We start from the raw sequence: 19,339 nt of genomic DNA on the forward strand, positions 1-19,339 counted from the left end.
GCTTGTAGTCGGTTGGGTACCAACCGAGTTGTTTTCTTAGGGCCGTGAGTAGTCTAAGGTCGTGCTAGAGTACAGAGAAGGTAGTCAGAGTAGTCATCCGAGTAGTCGAAGGATCCTTTTGCCGTTTGTTCAAGGGTAATCAGTAGTCGGTTGAGTTGCACAGAGTCTTGGTGTTTCCGTGGTTTCTAATCCGGTGTTTTGGGTTGTTGCACTTTTCAAATTGCATGCTGTGCATGTATCTTATGTTTCCTTCAACTCATACATGTGCATTGTTGTGTAGACAATCCGCTAGTGGACGGTCTTTATGAGTTGGTGGCCGTGTTCGAGAGTAAGCAGCTCGAAGCCTCTTGAGAGGAAGCGCCACAAGGACTGCACCAGAGTACGAAAGATCCCAAGGCTGATTTCGAAGGCAAGCCTCGAAGAATAACCCTTAATTTCAAAACTACCAAGTCTTATGAGTACTAATTTTTTTATCGCATTAAGTTCTAGGAGTTGAATGAAACCTTAGTTGCATGATCCCTAGAATTCCTAGGCTCAAATACTAGTATGTGCAGGATGAGTAGTGCCATGCTTAATCAGGAACGATAAAAGTCGAGTGATCTCCTGTCACTCGCGAGACATAGGACCTCTCGGTTCAGGGAAAAACTGCCGAAACTAGAATTGAAATACGAAAGAATTGGAGACTGAGCGGGGACAGAAAGAAAAGAAAGTCCGAAATGTTGGTTACACTCTGCCCGTGTCGATTAAGGCCCGTTTGTTGTGGCCGTGCTGATCAAGTTTAAGCTGTACTATGCACTTGCCGGAAGTAAGAGGTAGTTGAAATTGGTAAAGCCTAGTACCTTATTGCACGATAGAAGTTTGGGTTCGTCCTGATCCCTATTTGTGTACTAGTCTGTAACCCATGGCAGGCCCTGGGAGGTACCGGTGGGGATTAGTACTTGAGGGGCGCATGGGTTCTCAAATGCCCTCTTTCTTTATGGGAATCGTTTGTCATATGTTGCTCGACGGGGCAAGTCATATGCTGGGTGTATAGGTCCACCTTGCAAGGTTATAAATCGAATTGATTCGCCGCCGCTCTCGGTTAAGAGAACCTTGATCTCTTCGTCACATCGTAGTAATAAGTGGAAACATGCTCTGTGAAGTTGTCATCTCGCTACTTGTTTACCTTACCTTGAAAAAGTTTTGCAAAGTCTCTCACCTAGAGTAATCTAGTTCAACTATAAATGGAGGTTAAAACTTGAAAGTAAGGATCCACCCTTAGTTGCTTTTGTTGGCAAAACAAGCCTTCAGCCAAAAGCCTTGCGTACTAGAAGTCGGCTAAGTATAGTCCATGGTTGGTTTAAGTCTTGCTGAGTATTAGTATACTTAGCCTTGCTTTGTTGATGTTTCTCAGAGCTTAGTGCTGACTTGTTTGAGCTAGTTGCTGGTCAACCCTAGGATGGCTGTCCTCTACCCAAGGGGTGGTCAGTCGAGTGGTCTCCAGACTCGGCTTAAGAGTACTCGGGTGAAGGAGTACTCGGACGGACGACATGCGGGCGGGCTACCCATGTCACCATGTACCCGTTGTCATCGTATCGCTTAGACTTCCGTTTTAGCTATTTTATTCCAACTCTGATTTTTAATCCGCTGCGAACTTTAAACTTGTTCCAAAACTTGTGTGTACTTATTTGGCACTCGGTTAATGAGTACTCTATGTTCTTATCAAATGTTCTGTTGTATCATCTGTTCTCACCGTCGCGTGAGCTCTGTGCATATGGGTTCGATCGAAGGGATCAGTGGTGGAATCGGGCTTGACCCGACGGACTGTTAGATTACACCGTTTTAAGTGCATGTTGACCCGACTAGTTGTTTCAAGGATGGTTAAGTGCACTTAAGCCAATTTAATTTGGGCGGTTCCGCCATACCAGTTAGAGTGTGGTTCTTTCTTTCATCCACTCCGTTTGACTCAGGGGAATAAGGTGGTGTTTTCTCATGAATGATGCCATATTCCTCACAAAACAAATTGAATTCATTAGAGAAATACTCTCCACCTTGATCCGATTGAACACCTTTCATCTTCCTCTCAAGTTGATTTTCAACTTCAGCCTTTTAAATCTTGAAAAAATTAAATGCCTCGTCTTTCATTTTAAGCAAGTACGCATAACATTATCTAGTAGAATCATCTAGCAAAGTCATGAAGTATGTCTTTCCACCTTTAGTCAACACATCGTTCATTTTGCACAAGTCTGAATGAACTAATTCTAATGGTGCCAAGTTCCTCACCTCGACAGTCTTGTGAGGCTTGCGAGATTGCTTAGATTGCACACACACTTGATACTTAGAATTTTTGACCAAAGTGAATTTTAGAATTAAACTCAAATTAGCTAGCCGCAAGATACAACCGAAATTAACATGATAAAGCCATGAATACCAAATATTTGATTCATCATCATTACACACATGATCCACAAATTTATTACAAGAGTCCGATAATGACAAGCAAAACAAACCATCACAGTCATATCCTTTACCAACAAAGGAACCAAACTTAGACACAACACATTTTTTCGACTCAAATACCAACTTAAAACCATCCTTTCACAGAAGGGATCCTCTAACAAAATTTTTATTTATTGAGGGGACATGCTGCATGTTCTTCAGCCGCACGGTCTTTCCCGAAGTAAACTTCAGATCGACCGTACCAACACCACGAACAACAGCACCTAAACCGTTCCCCATCAACACGGATCTAGTCCCTGTGACCTGGTAAGAAGAAAACAAAGAAATATCAGCACACACATGTATATCATCTCTGGTGTCAATCCACCAATTTGGTAAATGACAAACTAAAAGAACAGTAGCATGATTACCATACCCTGATGTTCCTTTCTCAGCATCGCCAAGAACAACATTAGCAGACTTCTTGTGCCCGTGCTAATGCTTGTCCTTGCGGTCCTTGCAGTCCTTGGCCTAATGGTCAGAACTACCACACACAAAGCACTTTCCCTTGTTGTTGTTCTTCTTCTTCTTAAAGTTTGTAGTCTGAGCAGTCTTGTATTGAAACTCAACCTTCGCTTTACCCTTATTCTTGTGGGATTGGAAATTCCTTTTCTGCACCACATGGGTGCTAGAACCTCCCTCATTGCCACGCGCACGTAAATCCTTTTCTCTCACCTTTTCCTCAACATCAAGAGTGCTGATCAGACCGACTATAGTAAACTCCTGTCTCTTGTGTTTCAGAGTAGTAGCAAAGTTTCTCCACGAAGGAGGCAATTTGGCAATGATGCCACCGGTCACAAATTTATTCGGCAGCGGGCACCTGAGGTTATCGAGATCCTTGGCAAGCGCATGTGACTCATGAGCTTGTTCAACCACAGGACGGTCATCGACCATCTTGTAATCATAAAACTGCTCCATGATGTACAATTCGCTGCCCACATCGGATACTCTGAAATTTGCCTCAATTGCATCCCACAACGCCTTGCCAGAGGGATGCTGCATGACCAAGTTCTTAGCAAGAACACTGATCACAACCCCTTTGAACAAGTTGTCAGCAAACATGTACACACTATTCTCTGCGGAGGTATGGGGTTCCACAGGATGCTCTTTGGTAATGAACCACACGTTAATAGCTATGAACCACAACTAAAGTCTGCCAAACCATCTCTTGTAATTCATTCCATCAAATACATTCGGTTTCAATTGTGCAGCAAAGCTAACTGCCGAAAAAGCCCTATCAAGTTTTTTTATAGTTGGAATTATAGGCATTTTTCGGTTAATTTTAATTCAAAATATTAAATAAAACTTGGCATATTTGATAGCAAAGATAGGAGCATGATCCTTTGTTTCTGCGTGCTGTTTCTAACATCCTTTTAGAATGTGCTAAAAGCTACGTACTGTTTCGTACTGTTTCTAACGTCCTTTTAATAGCCACCGAGGCCCCATTTAATCTAACAGCTACGTAATGTTTCTGCATCTTTTTAGAATCACCTAGCTTTAGTAAATATATTTAGTTTGATAATGGGATGATCTATCACGCTCTTACTCTTCATATTGTTTTTGCTTGGTTTGGGAAATGAAATGAGTTGATCCGTTACCATCTTAGCCTTCACAGGAGCGTGGTTAGTGGGATAACGAGATATGGATCTAATCCTTCAAAATTCGTAGAATGAACCCATAATAGGCCATTACATTCTAGATGAGACGATTTCTCAAACCAAATATCTTACGAGCTAATCGGGGCCACGCGCCATTTTCTCCAATAATCCCAATTAGGCAACGCATTTTATTTTGTTGGACCAACAACCACTTGGTGAAGAATGTCTTGTGATCTTGTCCCTTGTTAGCAAAAATATAAAGAGCAGGTGATCTTTTTTTCATTTTTTAGGGATTGATTGTTAAATGTAGGATTGTTTAATTTAGGACAAAGTGAACGACAGCTAATTGGAACCAGAGGAATAAACATTCGCATTATGAGGAATAATCATTCTCTCTGGCGACCAGCACGCAAGGAACACGGGAATAAGCATATATCACACGCGCTGCTCCGGCCGTCGCTCTCCTCTCCTTCGCGGGCGGTGGACCATCAGCCAGAGCATCATCCATTCCTTTCGCGTTGTGGCCCTGTAGGCGGCGGCGATTGCCCCTTGGTCGAGTTCCCAAAACACAAGGCCGCCGGTCTGACGACGACGCGCCGCGCGACCGGTCCGGTGGCTCCTATAGCAAGGTACACGAAGCAACCAAGGTACAGCGCACACAATAGCAGCCTGGGGTGGGGATGGCCGGCTGCAAAGCGATGTCTTGGATTGCTCACGCCATGGCGACGGCTAAACGCCTCAACTAACCAGAAACGATGCGGCCGCGCGTTTCGGTGGACTGGTGGAGAAATGGTGGAATGCCGTGAGCCGCGTGTGGCTGGGCCGGTGAACGCGCGCGCTGCTGCATTTATACACAGTCCAGGCGGGCAGGCCCGATTGAATCGAAACTATTCGCCTCGGCCTGCCCATTGGGCCCAAGCCGCCGTTCTACGCACGCCGCGTGGACCGACACGTCGTCACCTGCCACACTGCCCCCGCAAAGCCGCCGCGACACGGCTACCCCGTAGCAACGTCCACGTCTCCACGGCCTCCTGCCGTCGGCCTCGTCTCCGACGCCGGCGAGCTCACACGAGAAGAACGTTCCGATCAGGATATTGGAATGCTGCAGTTGCAGAGTGTAAAGTTCCAGAGGTGCTAAGCATGGGAGAACGTCGCCCCAGATTGTTCTTGAACATCTCTAGCTGCCGTATCGCAAGCGGTTTTATAAACCCATCAGCAACTTGATTCTTTGTAGAAATATATTCAATGTCAAGTAACCTCCTTGCTACCCTTTCTCGCATAAAATGATGATCAATTTCCATATGTTTAGTACGAGCATGAAACACCGGATTACCAAAAAGATACTTAGCTCCAATATTATCACACCACAATTTAGCAACTCTAGACACTGAATTCCCAATTCATACAATAAGGTTTGTATCTATATAACTTCAGCAGTTGCATTGGCAACAGCCTTGTACTCAGCTTCTGTACTTGATCCTGATACCATAGCCTGTTTTCTTGCACTCCAAGATATAAGATTGGACCCCAAGAACACAGCAAAACCTCCAATAGAGTATCGATCATCTAGACAGTCTGTCCAATTTGCCTCTGAAAATGCACTCACAAGAAGAGAGGATGATCTACAAATTCTAAGTCCAATCTTCACAGTATGTTTTAGATATCTCAAAATCCTTTTCACAACTAACTAATGAACAGTTGTTGATGCATGTAAAAACTGACAAACCTTGTTTACTGCATATGAAATGTTTGGCCGAGTCAAGGTCAAGTACTGTAGGTGCCCTACAACACTCCTATAATTTGTAGCATCCTTCAGTCCAAGTATAGAACCCTCATGAGCCAACAATTTTTTTTGGCATAGATGATGGCGAACTCACAGGTTTACAGTTCATCATGCCTACATGCTGCAACACATTATTGGTATATTTTTCTTGTGTCAATAGAATACCATTCTTCACTTTATTTACATATATATCAAGGAAGTAATGCAATTCTCCAAGATCCTTGAGAGAAAATCCTTGTTCAGATCCTATAACAAACATGTGGTAGCCTGCTGGGTAGAACTAGCAACAATTATGTCATCAACATAGATAAGTATGAATATTGTGACTAACCCTTTACTATAAAAGAACATAGATGTATCGGCCTTTGATGCTTTAAACTGAGTTCATATAATTTACTGCTCAACCTTGAGTACCATGCTCTTGGTGCTTGCTTAAGACCATAGAGAGCTTTGTCCAACTTACAAATAAACCCATGTGTTGCTAGATCTTCATACCCAGGAGGTTGCCTCATGTACACCTCTTCCTCTAAGAGACCATGAAGGAAAGCATTATGTACATCTAGCTAACGTAAGCTCCACCCTCTAGACACAACAATAAATAAAACAATTTTGATAGTGGCAGGTTTTACGACAGGACTAAAAGTGTCTCAATAATCAATACCATATTGTTGTTTGAAACCTTTAGCAACTAGACGGACTTTGTATCTATCAAGACTTCCATCAGACTTGCGCTTGACTTTATACACCCATTTGCAATCAATAATATTAATACCCTTTTTCGGTGGAACTAAATGCTATTTTTTATTTTTAATCAAGGCATTATACTCTGCATCCATAGCTGACTTCAATTCCTTAGTACTCATTGCTTCATCCAAATTTTGGGGTTCACCAGAAGCTGTAAAACATCCATACCTCACTATTTCATCAGTGTAGATTTTTGGTTTTCGAATTCCATCACATAGGCGAGTACGCGGTGGTGCAGAAACTCCTGATGCAGAAGATACCGACGATGGCGCTGGAGCGAGCTAGCCGAGCACAGCCAGCGCAGGCGGCAATGGTTGATGCTGGTGCTGCCCACCGTCGCTTGCACCAGGATTGGGCCACGTGTCGACGGTGGATTGGCACGGCCCATCCGCAGGTGGAGGCGAGACAGTGGTTGCCCTGGGCACCGACATGTCCGGCTTGGAGTGGAAAGGTAGGGATGTGGCGGGATCAGAGCGGGGCGGGACCGAATTGGTCCGGACGCCAGGCGAAGCAGGCACCGATCCCAGCGCTAATGCTATTGGATTCAGTGCCGGATCATCTTCGTGTTCCACGCTAGGAGGGTGCAATGCTGCAGGATTGTTATTTGATGCTCCAGGGATGCTCTTTTCACCAGAAATTTCAACAGATGCATTAGAGGGGTTAGGTAAATCAAACACATGATCATCTGCTAGTTCCGCCCCAGATGAAAAGGAAGAAGGATTAAGGAGTTCTGGTGAAAGGAGGGATATTTCTAAACGAAGGTGAGCACCTACATTTTCATGGAGTTTAAAAAAAGGAAACACTGTTTCATCGAAGATGACATCTCTGGAGACATACGCACGACCTGATGCAACATCTAAGCACTTGAAGCCCTTATGAAGACTACTATATACAAGAAAAACACATTGTTTGGAGAAGAACGCTAATTTGTGCTTGTTATAGGGACACAAATTGGGCCAACAAGCACAACCAAAGATGCGCAGGAATGCATAATCAGGCCTTTTTTTTCAACAAACGCTCAAGAGGAGTTTCATGTTGAATAACCTTACTAGGCACACGGTTTATAAGAAAGACAACAGTCATGAAAGCTTCATCCTAGAATTTGAGTGGCATAGATGCATGAGCAAGAAGTGATAGACTAACTTCATCAATGTGATGATGTTTCCGCTCAATAGCCCTATTTTGCTGATGTGCATGAGGGCATGAAACATGATGAGTGATTCCAATTTTATCAAAGAAAGTATGAAGTCTTTGGTATCCCCTCCTCCAGTCAGTTTGCATAGAAATAATCTTACGATCAAAGAGCTTTCTACCATACTTTGGAACTTATGAAAATTTTGAAAAACTTCAGATTTAAACTTGAGAAAGTAGATCCAAGTAAACTTGCTGAAATCATCAATAAAGCTAATATAATATTTTCTTCCTCCAACAGAGTTTAAAGTAGGACCCCAAACATCCGAATGAACAAGCTCCAAAGGAAAACTAGAGGTACTAGACGATCTACCATAAGGCAAGTGATGACTCTTTTCCTTTTGACAAGCATCACACACTGACTCCTTATTAGATTCGAAAGAACAAGGTAAATTATTGCTACTAACAATCTTAGTAACAATAGGGGAGGAAGGATGACCCAAATGACTATGCCACTTAGAGAAGGTTGCCTTAACTACTCCGTACGCCTACTTTATTGGATGATCTGAAGGAAGAGGGTAGAGGCCCTAGTAACATCTCCTCCTAAGAATCGTGTTCCTTGTGGCCTGAAATTCAAGAAAAGTTGAATTATCTTTAGCAAGGTGATGAACAGAAATAAGATTTTTTGCAGCTTTTGGAACATGAAGGATATTGTTAAGATGTAGATTGCGAGTGGGGGTTGGAACAACAGTATGACCAATGTGTTTAATTTCCATACCTGCACCGCTAGCAGTGTGAATTTGGTCATTGCCCTTGTATTTGTCACGTACGGAGAGCTTCTCTAGCTCTCTCATGATGTGATCTGTTGCTCCCATGTCGGTGTACCAATTGGTGTCAATGTTATAGGAGTTCATTGTAGCAGCAATGAGACGCTCATTGGGGATGTACTTCTCATCATAGTGATGCCAGCAGTTGGAAGCAAGATGCCCCTTCTTAAAGCACACTTGACACAAGGGACGATCATCTGAACCACCCCCTGTGTCACGCAGGTTGGCACCTCCATTGCACTGCTGGTTGTTGTTGCCGCGACCACGCACTGCATGGCCATGAGCAGAGCTGTAGTTGTTGAGTGCACCCCAACCCCCTCTGTTAGCAACATGAGCAGAGGAACCAAATCCATCCTGGAGATCAAGACGAGTCTCGAAGCTAAGCAATTGAGAGTAGAGCTTAGGGAGTGAGATCTTCTCAACCCTTGCGGCAACTGCTGTCACCACCGGGTTGTACTCGGAGTCGAGGCCGTTGCAGATGTGGGAGACGAGTTCTTCATCATCCATGGATTTCCCAGTAGCAAGCATCTCATCTGCATATCGTTTCATCTTGGTGAAATAATCAACAATGGACAAATTACCTTTTTTGGTAGTTGTAAGTGCAAATTGCACATTCATTGTCCTGGCACAGGTTTAGGCAGAGAACATGTGCACCACCTCATCCCATGCCTAAGCTTCCATCTTTGCAGCAGTGATCTGGGCGAGGACTTCCTTCCCCACTGATGAGAAGATCATCACTAAGACCTGTTGGTCCCAGGCATACCACTCCTCACACATCAGATTCCGCATAGCAACGACAGTGTCGTCGGCCTTCTTCTCGTTGATCTCAGCAACTGAAGCAATGATCTTATCGGTGACATAGCCCTCCATGCGCGCACCGCGTATAGCGGTGAGCACCTATGCCTTCCAAAGCGCATGGTTGGTCTTGGTGAGCTTCTCGGTGATCTGGATGCCGAGCAGTGGGTTGGAAGCACTTGAACTAGATGCCATGGAATCAACCTTAAACTCTGATTACCACGTAAAGTTTCAGAGGCGCTAAGCATGGGAAAATGTCACCCCTGATCCTCGGGTATGACGGTTGCGTGTTGATTGAAGATGTGCAATTACACAAGGAGTTTTACAATATATAGACACCTAGAGATATGCCTTGGCCTCTAAGAAAACTATACAAAACCTTTTCAATTCAGAGTACAACAAACTCTATCTCCTAGATGGACTACAACACTATCCAAAGCTTATCTCGTGGTCTACAAGAAACAAATACAAAATAGTATATCTCTAACACAGAGGAGGATCTGAGCAGGGAGCCAGATGCCATGCGGCACCATGGCCGGCGGCAAGGCGGCAGTGGCGAAGAAACTCGGAGGGTGCCTTTGCTATTTGAGTCGTGTGTGGTGGACCATTTGAGATACTTGCCTCTTTCAGTTCAACAGCTTGCTCTGCCATCTTCGATCCCGATCGAGCTGATGGCCCCAGGTACACGGCTTCTTCTCGTATCCTGCTCATGTTAGCAGCAGGCTAGCAGGTGTTCTGCTATTATAAGTTTGGGGATTGCTATACTACACTCAATGAAAATTCCACCCTAGCTTGGTGGCATGACTGCTTTGGAGTCACTGGACCTCTCTTCAAACATGCTGTCAGGTGAAATTCCTCAAGAGCTGACAAATCTCACCTTCCTTAGCATGTTGAACCTCAGTGACAACTAGTTGGAGGGAAGGATTCCACAATCACGTCAATTCAGGACGTTCTAGAATAGCTCATTCGATGACAATGCAGGCATCTGCGGACTACCTCTGTCCAAGCAATGTGGCACTCCGGATACTCCAAATGAACCCCACATGAAAAGTTCCTCTGGTGATGTGGATTTTGTTTTGTTTCTCATTGCTGGTGTGGGCTTTGGGGTTGGATTTGCAACAGTGTTGGATCAAGAGTTGGTTCCATACTGCAAGGATTAGATGAACTTGACCTCAACGTGAGCACAGTTGCTCACAACCTCAACGTGTTCGTCCTAGCATAGTAGCATCGTCAAGATGATGATAACCTGCATTTTAAATGGAGAAAGGTGCACCATTTGTGAGAAGGATTCCTATAAAGAACTGACAAAACAGGCTCATCCGGCCACGTATCGACCCACGGCCCACGGGGGCCAACTTGCTCGATCACACTTCCACTCCAGCCCACCCATTCACCTGCTTCCTGTGTGGCCAATGTTTCAAAGCATCGTCCTTGTTAATTCGGGGAAGAAATAGCTCGCCTCTCCACCTCCCTCCCTCCCCTCCCCACCCCAGGTCCCCACGACCGACCCTTGCCGTCCGCCACTCCGGCGCCGACGACCACCTCCGGTCGTGCCACCCTCTCCCCCACCGCCGGCTGCGCACCTCCCTCCCCCTTCTCCCTCTCCCCGGATGCGGAGCCTTTCTACCCTAGCATCACCTCCGGCGGTCGTGGGAAGCGCCTCTAATGGAAAGATGCCAGCCCTGGCTTCGATGGAGAGGAGGAACACTCCTCCTCCCCCCTCCCCCTACGCCTCCAACCGCGGCATCCTCCTGAGGCCGGCGGCTACCTCGGCAGTGGCCCCCATCCCCCATGGTGGCATGCTCCAACCCGAGCTCGCCGGACCCAGCGAAGACGGCGCACACCATGCCGCACCAGTGGGCCGCCAGGCCAGTGCGCAATCGCCTCGGCCCATGGGACTGTCACACCCTGAAATTTTTGGATTTCAGGATGTGGTTGAAAAGAAACATTAAACAATGATTTTCTCATAATTTTAAAATTTTCCCAACATTTATTTTCTTGATAGGAAATTTAGTATAGGAAAACAATTGGTTATTTTTTAATTAAACAAGGTTGCTCTGTTTGTGCTGCATTCATGCTGGTGCATTGATTTTGGTTGTTTGAATTCAAAGTTGCATTTGAATTCATGTTTGAATCCCTTTTAAAACAATAGGAAAAACCTTTCCTTTTTCTTTCCCATTTGTCCTTCTCTTTTGGCCCGCACTCTATTTCGGCCCGGCTTTGCAATAGTAGCGCCGCAAGTTCCGGCCCAGCTCGGCCCATCGCTCTGTTCCTCCTCCACCCACCGCAGCACAACGCCAGCTAACCCAGCAGCGGCCCCGCTCCTGCACCGGCCCAACTCCCGTGTCGGCACATCTCCACCTTGACCCAGCGTACCACGCCCGTGCTCACCTCCATTCCGTTGCTGACGGTCGGGACCCACCCATCATCCCCTACCTTCCACCTTCTTCGCACCGGACTCGAGTTCGTTTTCGAGCCGGCTGCGCCACCCTCGCCCAAATATTTGACGTGCTTTTGACATGGTCGAATGGCCTTTCCTCTTGCAAGTGCTAGAGGGATTCGGTTTTGGCGCTCGCTGGCGTGATTGGATTTCAATGCTGGCTTTGACAGCTTCAACAAAAATTTACTCAATGGCGAACCTGGGGAGTTGATTTACAACGCAAGGGGTCTGTAGCAGGGTGACCCCCTCTCTCCGATGTTGTTCATACTACTCATGGAGGCTCTGCATCGAGTGTTTCAGCAAGCAGCTCGCAACGGTGTCCTTGCCCCATCGGCAAGCACAACGATTCACCACCAGTGTTCCCTATACGCCGACGACATCGTCCTATTCGTTGCTCCTACTGTCCAGGACCTGATCTTGAACAAAGAAATCATGAACTTCTTCAGCAGCTGCTCCAAGCTGTGGATGAACCTACAAAAAAGTCTCATCACACCGATTGCATGCTCCCAGGAAGACATCAACAGGGTCAAGGAAATATTCCCGGCATAAATGTCTGATTTCCAATTCATTATCTAGGGCTACCTCTTACAATCGGGAGGTTGAAGAAAGCACACCTGCAACCTCTAGTTGACAAGGTGACTGTGAGCATGCCAACCTAGAAGGCACCATTAATGAACAAGGCAGGGCGACTAACTACAGTGAAAGCTATCATGTCGGCCAAGTGCATCCACACTATAATTTCGCTCAAGATCCCTGACTATGACTTCCATGAGATTGACAAGAGAAGAAGGGGCTTCCTTTGTCTGGTAAGGAGAGGGCCTTTGGAGGCCAATGTCTCATGGCCTGGCCGACAGTCTACAGACTGCCAGAGTATGGGGGCTTAGGAATATCGGACCTCCGGCTTGCAGCCTATGCCTTGCATTTAAGATGGATGTGGCTCAAATGCACCGATGAAAAGAGACCATGGAAACATCTCGAGTTGGATTTTGGGAAGGACAAGGTAGTCGAGGAGATGTTCAAAGCCTCCATTGACATTCACCTAGGGGATGGTTGCCTGGCTCTCTTCTGGTTAGACAGATGGCAAGGATACAACTCACCGTGCTTGGTGGCGCCAGAGCTTTGCAAGTTGGTCAGGCCAAGAGTTCGCAAGAGCAGAACAGTGGCTGAAGCACTCGACGAGAAATAGTGGACAAATGACATTGTTGGCCAACTCATAGTCGAGGCAATTGGTCAATATCTTCAACTTTGACCACTCATGGAGGACACACAGTTAACGCCGATGACAGAAGATGTGATGGCCTAGAAATGGTCCCCTAGTGCAACTTACTCAGCAAGATCTGCTTATAGAGCTTTTTTCCAGGGATCAACAAGGTTCGCTGGAGCAAGGCCAATTTGGAAGGCATGGGCACCGCTCAAAGCCAAGTTCTTTACCTTGCTGGCCGTGCACCACCGGATCTAGATGGCGGATCGGGGCCATCAGCACGGGCTGCAGGATCCATCTAACAACAAGTTATATGATTAGAGTCTGGAAATGGTTGACCACCTCTTTGTTGCCTGCTGCTACACAAAACAGGTTTGGCACGGGATCTTGATAATGTTGGGTTCAGTATAACAAGCTCTACTTGAGGAAGAAGGGATTATGGAATGGTGGCTGCAACTTAGACATGGCCACAACTCCCTCAAGCAAAAAGGCATCAACTCCACATTCATGCTGATCACCTTGAGTATATGGAAGGAGAGAAACAGCCGGACTTTTGACAATGCTCCTGGAAGAACTGAAAGGCAGATGGTGGAAGCAATTCTAAGCAAAGGATAGCTCTGGATCCAAGCCGGGGCAAAATTCATGGTTGCTATCGGATGGCCCATGGTGGCATCAGTTGGAGCGGTGAGGGAAAATCCTCCCTAGCCTCCATCTGCACGCCCCAATCGGTTGTTTTAGTTAGCCATATAGTCAATATTGAATGTAAAACGGTTCGAGTGCGAAAACCCATGAGGCCCATGTTGTAATTTGTCAACTCTTTTCTTCTTAATACAAAGATATGCAGCTCTCCTGTGTGTTCTTAAAAAAAATTCTCGTTAATTCTACATTGCCTTGCCTAGTTTTCACTACGGCGGCGAAAGAAAGCGCCAGTGCTGGAGCGGCGCAGCAGCTAACCGCATGAGGACCACCAAGATCTCTGTACACCTAATAAGAAAATGACCCTACTACTAGCGTTGCAACTAGCAAATCGCGCTCCGTCAGAGTGACTGGGAGACCCATACTGTTAGATATATGGGCTTGGCCCATATAAATAATTCTGAATAAATCTTGAAGGCACATTAGTGTAAGAGGGGGTACACCATCTATTGTCCTATATTGCTAATAGACGAGGATGTTGGGGATTTTCCTCCCTATAAATATGGACCACCCCCTCATAGAAAAGACGCATCATAGACTACTATACGGAAAGGTCCCCACGTTAGGGTATCCCTAAGGTGGTCTATACGAGTTAGGTTTTGCCTCTTCTACACTGCCGTGCCGCCACTATAGTCTTCTCCATTCCGTTGCGTCAACGTGCGTCGGCAAATGGGAGAGCTTGTCTCCGGAACCAGTCGTCCTTGTGATCCTGCACCGGGAGAGGGCAAATAAGGTTTTTGGAAGCGCTCCACGCGATTGCTCAAGTTCATCGCCACAGCTCGTCCTCCGTCCAATCTTCGTGTTGCAGCGTACCTCCATCTTCAACGCCGGCTGCTACGATCTGTCTGCAACACCGTCGTTGTTCTGTCAGCATCATGTCATCACAGCTTCCCGGTACATGCGTCGTGATTTGATCTTGTTGTTAATCATGTTTTCTGATATCATGATTATGTTGTTCCTGTTGTATAGTATGTTAGAGTTTTGCATATTAGGATTGTCTATTGTCATGATTTATTTATTTTGGAAATTAATACAGCAATTGCCTAATTATCCAAGAATCCAAAAACCTTATAATAGGCAATCTGCTGATTTTACAATGGCTAGTTTTGCTAAGTCATTGAGGCTTGAAAATTTTTCTGGTGTGAACTTTAAGAGATGGCAATCAAAGGTCTGTCTGTGGCTTAATGTGATGCACATCTAGGACACGAGAAAAGGCAAACTAGAAGGCGAACTTACTGCTGAGCAGCAGCCAAAGTTTGTGGATGCCAATAATCTTTTCATGGAAAGTATCATCAGCGTGCTCTCTGACCATGTGGTCGATGTCTACGTGGACTCGACAGATGCGAAGGAGTTGTGGGATACTTTGGTTACAAAGTATGGTGCAATAGATGTAGGCAGTGAGCTGTACCTCATGGAGAGCTTCCATCACTACAGGATGGTGAACAACCGTTCTATGGTAGAACAGGCGCATGAGGTGCAGTGCATTGTGAAGGACCTTGAGCAGCACAAGTGTGAGATACCCGACAAATTTGTGGCTGGATGCATAATTCCAAAATTGCCTTCCACGTGGAGGAATTTCGCCACAACTCTAAAACATAGGAGACAGGAGATATCAGTTGAAAACCTGATAGCGTCTCTTGATGTTGAGGAGAAGGCTCGGAAGAAAGATGCTGCTAATAAAGGAGATCAAGGCCAATCTAGTGCCAACATAGTGTAGAAGTTCCCACGCAACAAGAATAAAGGGAAAAATAAGGTCATTAAGACTACTACCTTCAAGAAGAAGAAGATGAACAAAGCCAAGTTGTCTTGTTATACCTACAGTGAGTTGGGACATTTCTTGAAGGATTGTCCAGATTGTGCAGATCGCAAGGATAAAAGGGCTATGGATCTGGATCCAAGGATGTCAACACGGTGACCATAGGCAACACTGGAGACGGGTATGGTAATTTATTACCTACTGTTCTTTTAGTTTTTCAATCTACCAGTTGGTGGCTTGAGACGGGTGCCAATATTCATGTATGTGTTGACATATCTATGTTATCTTCTTACCAGGTCGCTCAAGATTCCTCCATCCTGATGGGGAATGGGTCACAAGCTTCTGTTCATGGTGTTGGCACGGTAGATCTGAAGTTTACTTCGGGAAAGATCGTGCAGCTGAGGAACGTGCAACATGTTCCTACTATCAACAAGAATCTTGTAAGCAGCTCGATCCTATGCAAGGAAGGGTTTAAGGTAGTGTTACAGTCCAATAAATTAGTCATATCGAAATATGGACAATTTGTTGGTAAAGGCTATGATTGCGGAGGCTTGTTCCACTTTTCCCTTGCAGATTTTTGTAATAAGTCAGTGAACCATATTTGTGGTAATGTTAGTGATGATGCGAGTACTTGGCATTCACGTCTATGTCATGTTAATTTTAGTTTGATGTCTCAACTTTCTAGCATGTGTTTAATTCCGAACTTCACCATTGCCAAAGGTTCTAAGAGCCATAGCTGTGTGCAAGCGAAGCAACCTCAGAAGCCTCACAAGGTGGCTGAGGAGAGAAACTTGGCACCTCTAGAACTCATAAATTCTGATCTCTGTGAGATAAATAGTGTGTTGACAAAAGGTGGAAAGAGATACTTCATGACATTGATTGATGATGCGACTAGATTTTGGTATGTTTATTTGTTGCAAACTAAGGATGAAGCGTTAGACTACTTCAAAATCTATAAGGCAGAAGTTGAGAATCAACATGAGAGAAAGATCAAGCGTCTAAGGTCAGATCGTGGTGGTGAATATTTTTCTAAAATCTTTGATAAATTCTGTGAGGAACATGGTATTATTCATGAGAGGACACCTCCTATTTGCCCGAATCAAACGGGGATGCTGAGAGAAAAAACCGCACGCTAACTGATCTGGTTAACGCCATGTTAGACACTGCTAGTTTATCTAAGGCATGGTGGGGGGAGGCTTTATTGACTTCATGTCATGTCCTGAATAGAGTTCCAAATAAGAATAAAGAGCAAACTCCATACGAGATGTAGATTGGGAGAAAACCATCACTTTCTTATTTGCGCACTTGGGGGTGCTTGGCGAAAGTCAATGTACCAATCTCTAAGAAGCGTAAGTTGGGACCTAAGACAGTGGATTGTGTCTTTCTAGGATATGCTCATAGGAGCATTGCTTATAGATTTTTAGAAGTTAAATCAGAGGTACCTGATATGCATGTTGATACTATTATGGAATCTCGTGATGCAACATTTTTTGGGAATATTTTCCCTATGAAAGATATGCATATCACTTCCATATTTTCCTTTGAGATAATTCATGAACCAATTGCATCTATTGAGTCTTCTGAACAATCTGATAAGCATGAGGAGGTCATTGAGAAGGATGATAGTGAAGCTCCAAGAAGGAGTAAGAGACAGAGGATTGCAAAATCCTTTGGTGATGATTTCATTGTGTACCTTGTGGATGATACACCCACATCCATTGCTGAGGTATTTGCATCTCCAGATGTAGATGATTGGAAAGAAGTTGTCCGTAATGAGATGGACTCGGTTCTTTCTAATGGAACCTAGGAGCTCACTGAACGACCCTATGGCTGCAAACCAATGGGTTGTAAATGGGTGTTCAAGAAGAAGCTTAGGCCTGATGGTACTCACCCATCACTAGATTGACCATAATTCGAGCACTAATTTCTTTGGATACCTCATATGGTCTTATTATCCATCAGATGGACGTAAAGACAACTTTCCTAAATGGAGAATTGGATGAGGAGATCTATATGGATCAGCCTGATGGATTTGTGGTAAAGGGTCAAGAAAGTAAGGTGTGTAAATTATTGAAGTCATTGTATGGTTTGAAACAGGCACCTAAGCAATAGCATGAGAAGTTTGACAGAACTTTAACTTCTGCGGGCTTTGTCATAAATAAGGCTGATAGATGTGTGTACTATCGCCATGGTAGGGGTGAAGGAGTTATATTATGCTTGTACATGGATGACATACTAATCTTTCGCACCAATATTGATGTGATCAATGAGGTCAAGTGTTTTCTATCAAAGAGTTTTGATATGAAAGATTTAGAAGAAGCTGATGTTATTCTGAACATTAAGCTAATTAAGGATGAGAATGGGATCACTCTTTTGCAATCCCATTATATGGAGAAGATCTTGAGTCACTTTAGCTACATGGACAGCAAGCCTTCTCCAACTCCTTATGACCCTAGTGTGATACTTTGAAAGAATAAGAAAATTGTGAAAGATCAACCGAGATACTCTTAGATTATCGATTCACTCATATACTTAGCTAGTGCAATGAGACCCGACATATCTTTTGCTGTGAGCAAATTGAGCAAGTTCATGTCAAATCCGGGTATTGATCATTGGCATGTACTTGAAAGGGTTATGCGCTACTTGGTAGGTACTATGAGTTATGGGAATCACTATTTTGGACACTCTGCTGTACTTGAGGGACACAATGACTCGAACTGGATTTCTGATGCTGATGAGCTTTATGCCACGAGTGGGTACATGTTTACCCTTGGAGGTGGTGCAATATCATAGAGGTCTTGCAAACAGACCATTTTGATGAGGTCAACCATGGAGGCAGAACTTACTGCTTAGATACAGCCATTGTTGAGGCAGAGTGGCTGCGTGAGCTCTTGATGGACTTGTCTGTGGTTGAAAAACCAGTGCCGGACATCCTTATGAACTGTGACAATCAAACTATGATAGTCAAAGTGAACGGTGCTAAGGATAATGCGAAGTCATCAAGACATGTCAAGAGACGATTGAGTCTGTCAGGAAATTGAGAAACTTCGGAGTAATAAGTGTGACTTATATTCAAACAGATAAAAATCTGGCAGATCCCTTTACAAAAGGGCTATCACGGAATGTGATAGAAAGGGCATTGAGGGAGATGGGTATGAGACCTGTTTGAGTTGCCATAGTGGTAACCCAACCTATATGATCGGAGATCTCATGAATTAGGATCTGGGAAAAACAAGCTTTTGGTTAACTGAGGAGAGTAATTATTCAACTCTCTCTAAGTGAAGATGCAATACTCTCAAATGTTGTAAGGCATGTGTGCTATAAGGCAGATTGGCTATATGCCTTAATGTGATTCTGTTGGCTTTAATAAGCTAAGATGTTGTCCTACAGAGCATTCTTGAAAGAACACGTATATGAGTCCGGCAGTTAAACGTCGCAATCTATGAGATTTGGGTGATCTCTAGTAAGCTCATGAAAGAGACCAGGGAGTATGACGTATATGCTCCACCTGCGGGGTAGGCTACTGGCAGCCAAGTACTGGCTATGACTTTGAGTGAAACTTGTCCATGCAAAACTAGCAATTCAAGGCGTAGTCCATTATCAAGTTGTGTACGAGTGTAGCTTGCAAGAGTTCAACTTAACAGTCCTTACTGAAACACTGATATATCAAACAGTAGTGAGAAATATGCAAAACACCTAAATGGGTATTTGAGATCCGGTGGGGATTGTTAGATATATGGGCTTGGCCCATATAAATAATTCTAAATAAATCTCAAAGGCTCGTTAGCGTAAGAGGGGGTACACCATCTATTAATCTTGTATTGCTAATAGACGAGGGTGTTAGATGTTTCCTCCCTATATATACGGACCCCCCCCCTCATGGAAAAGAC

The 19,339-nt window shown here is 44.7% G+C and overlaps 1 non-coding gene across 1 annotated transcript; it reads right to left on the minus strand.

Annotated features, from left to right (window-relative positions):
* Window positions 1–8,932: 8,932 nt before the first annotated feature.
* On the minus strand, window positions 8,933–9,071 carry LOC117859386 (small nucleolar RNA Z247). The gene has a single exon (XR_004641184.1). It is a non-coding gene; the product is annotated as a small nucleolar RNA Z247 (small nucleolar RNA).
* Between the last annotated feature and the right edge of the window lie 10,268 nt (window positions 9,072–19,339).

Source organism: Setaria viridis, chromosome 5, assembly GCF_005286985.2.
Source record: "Setaria viridis chromosome 5, Setaria_viridis_v4.0, whole genome shotgun sequence".
Lineage (NCBI taxonomy): Eukaryota > Viridiplantae > Streptophyta > Magnoliopsida > Poales > Poaceae > Setaria > Setaria viridis.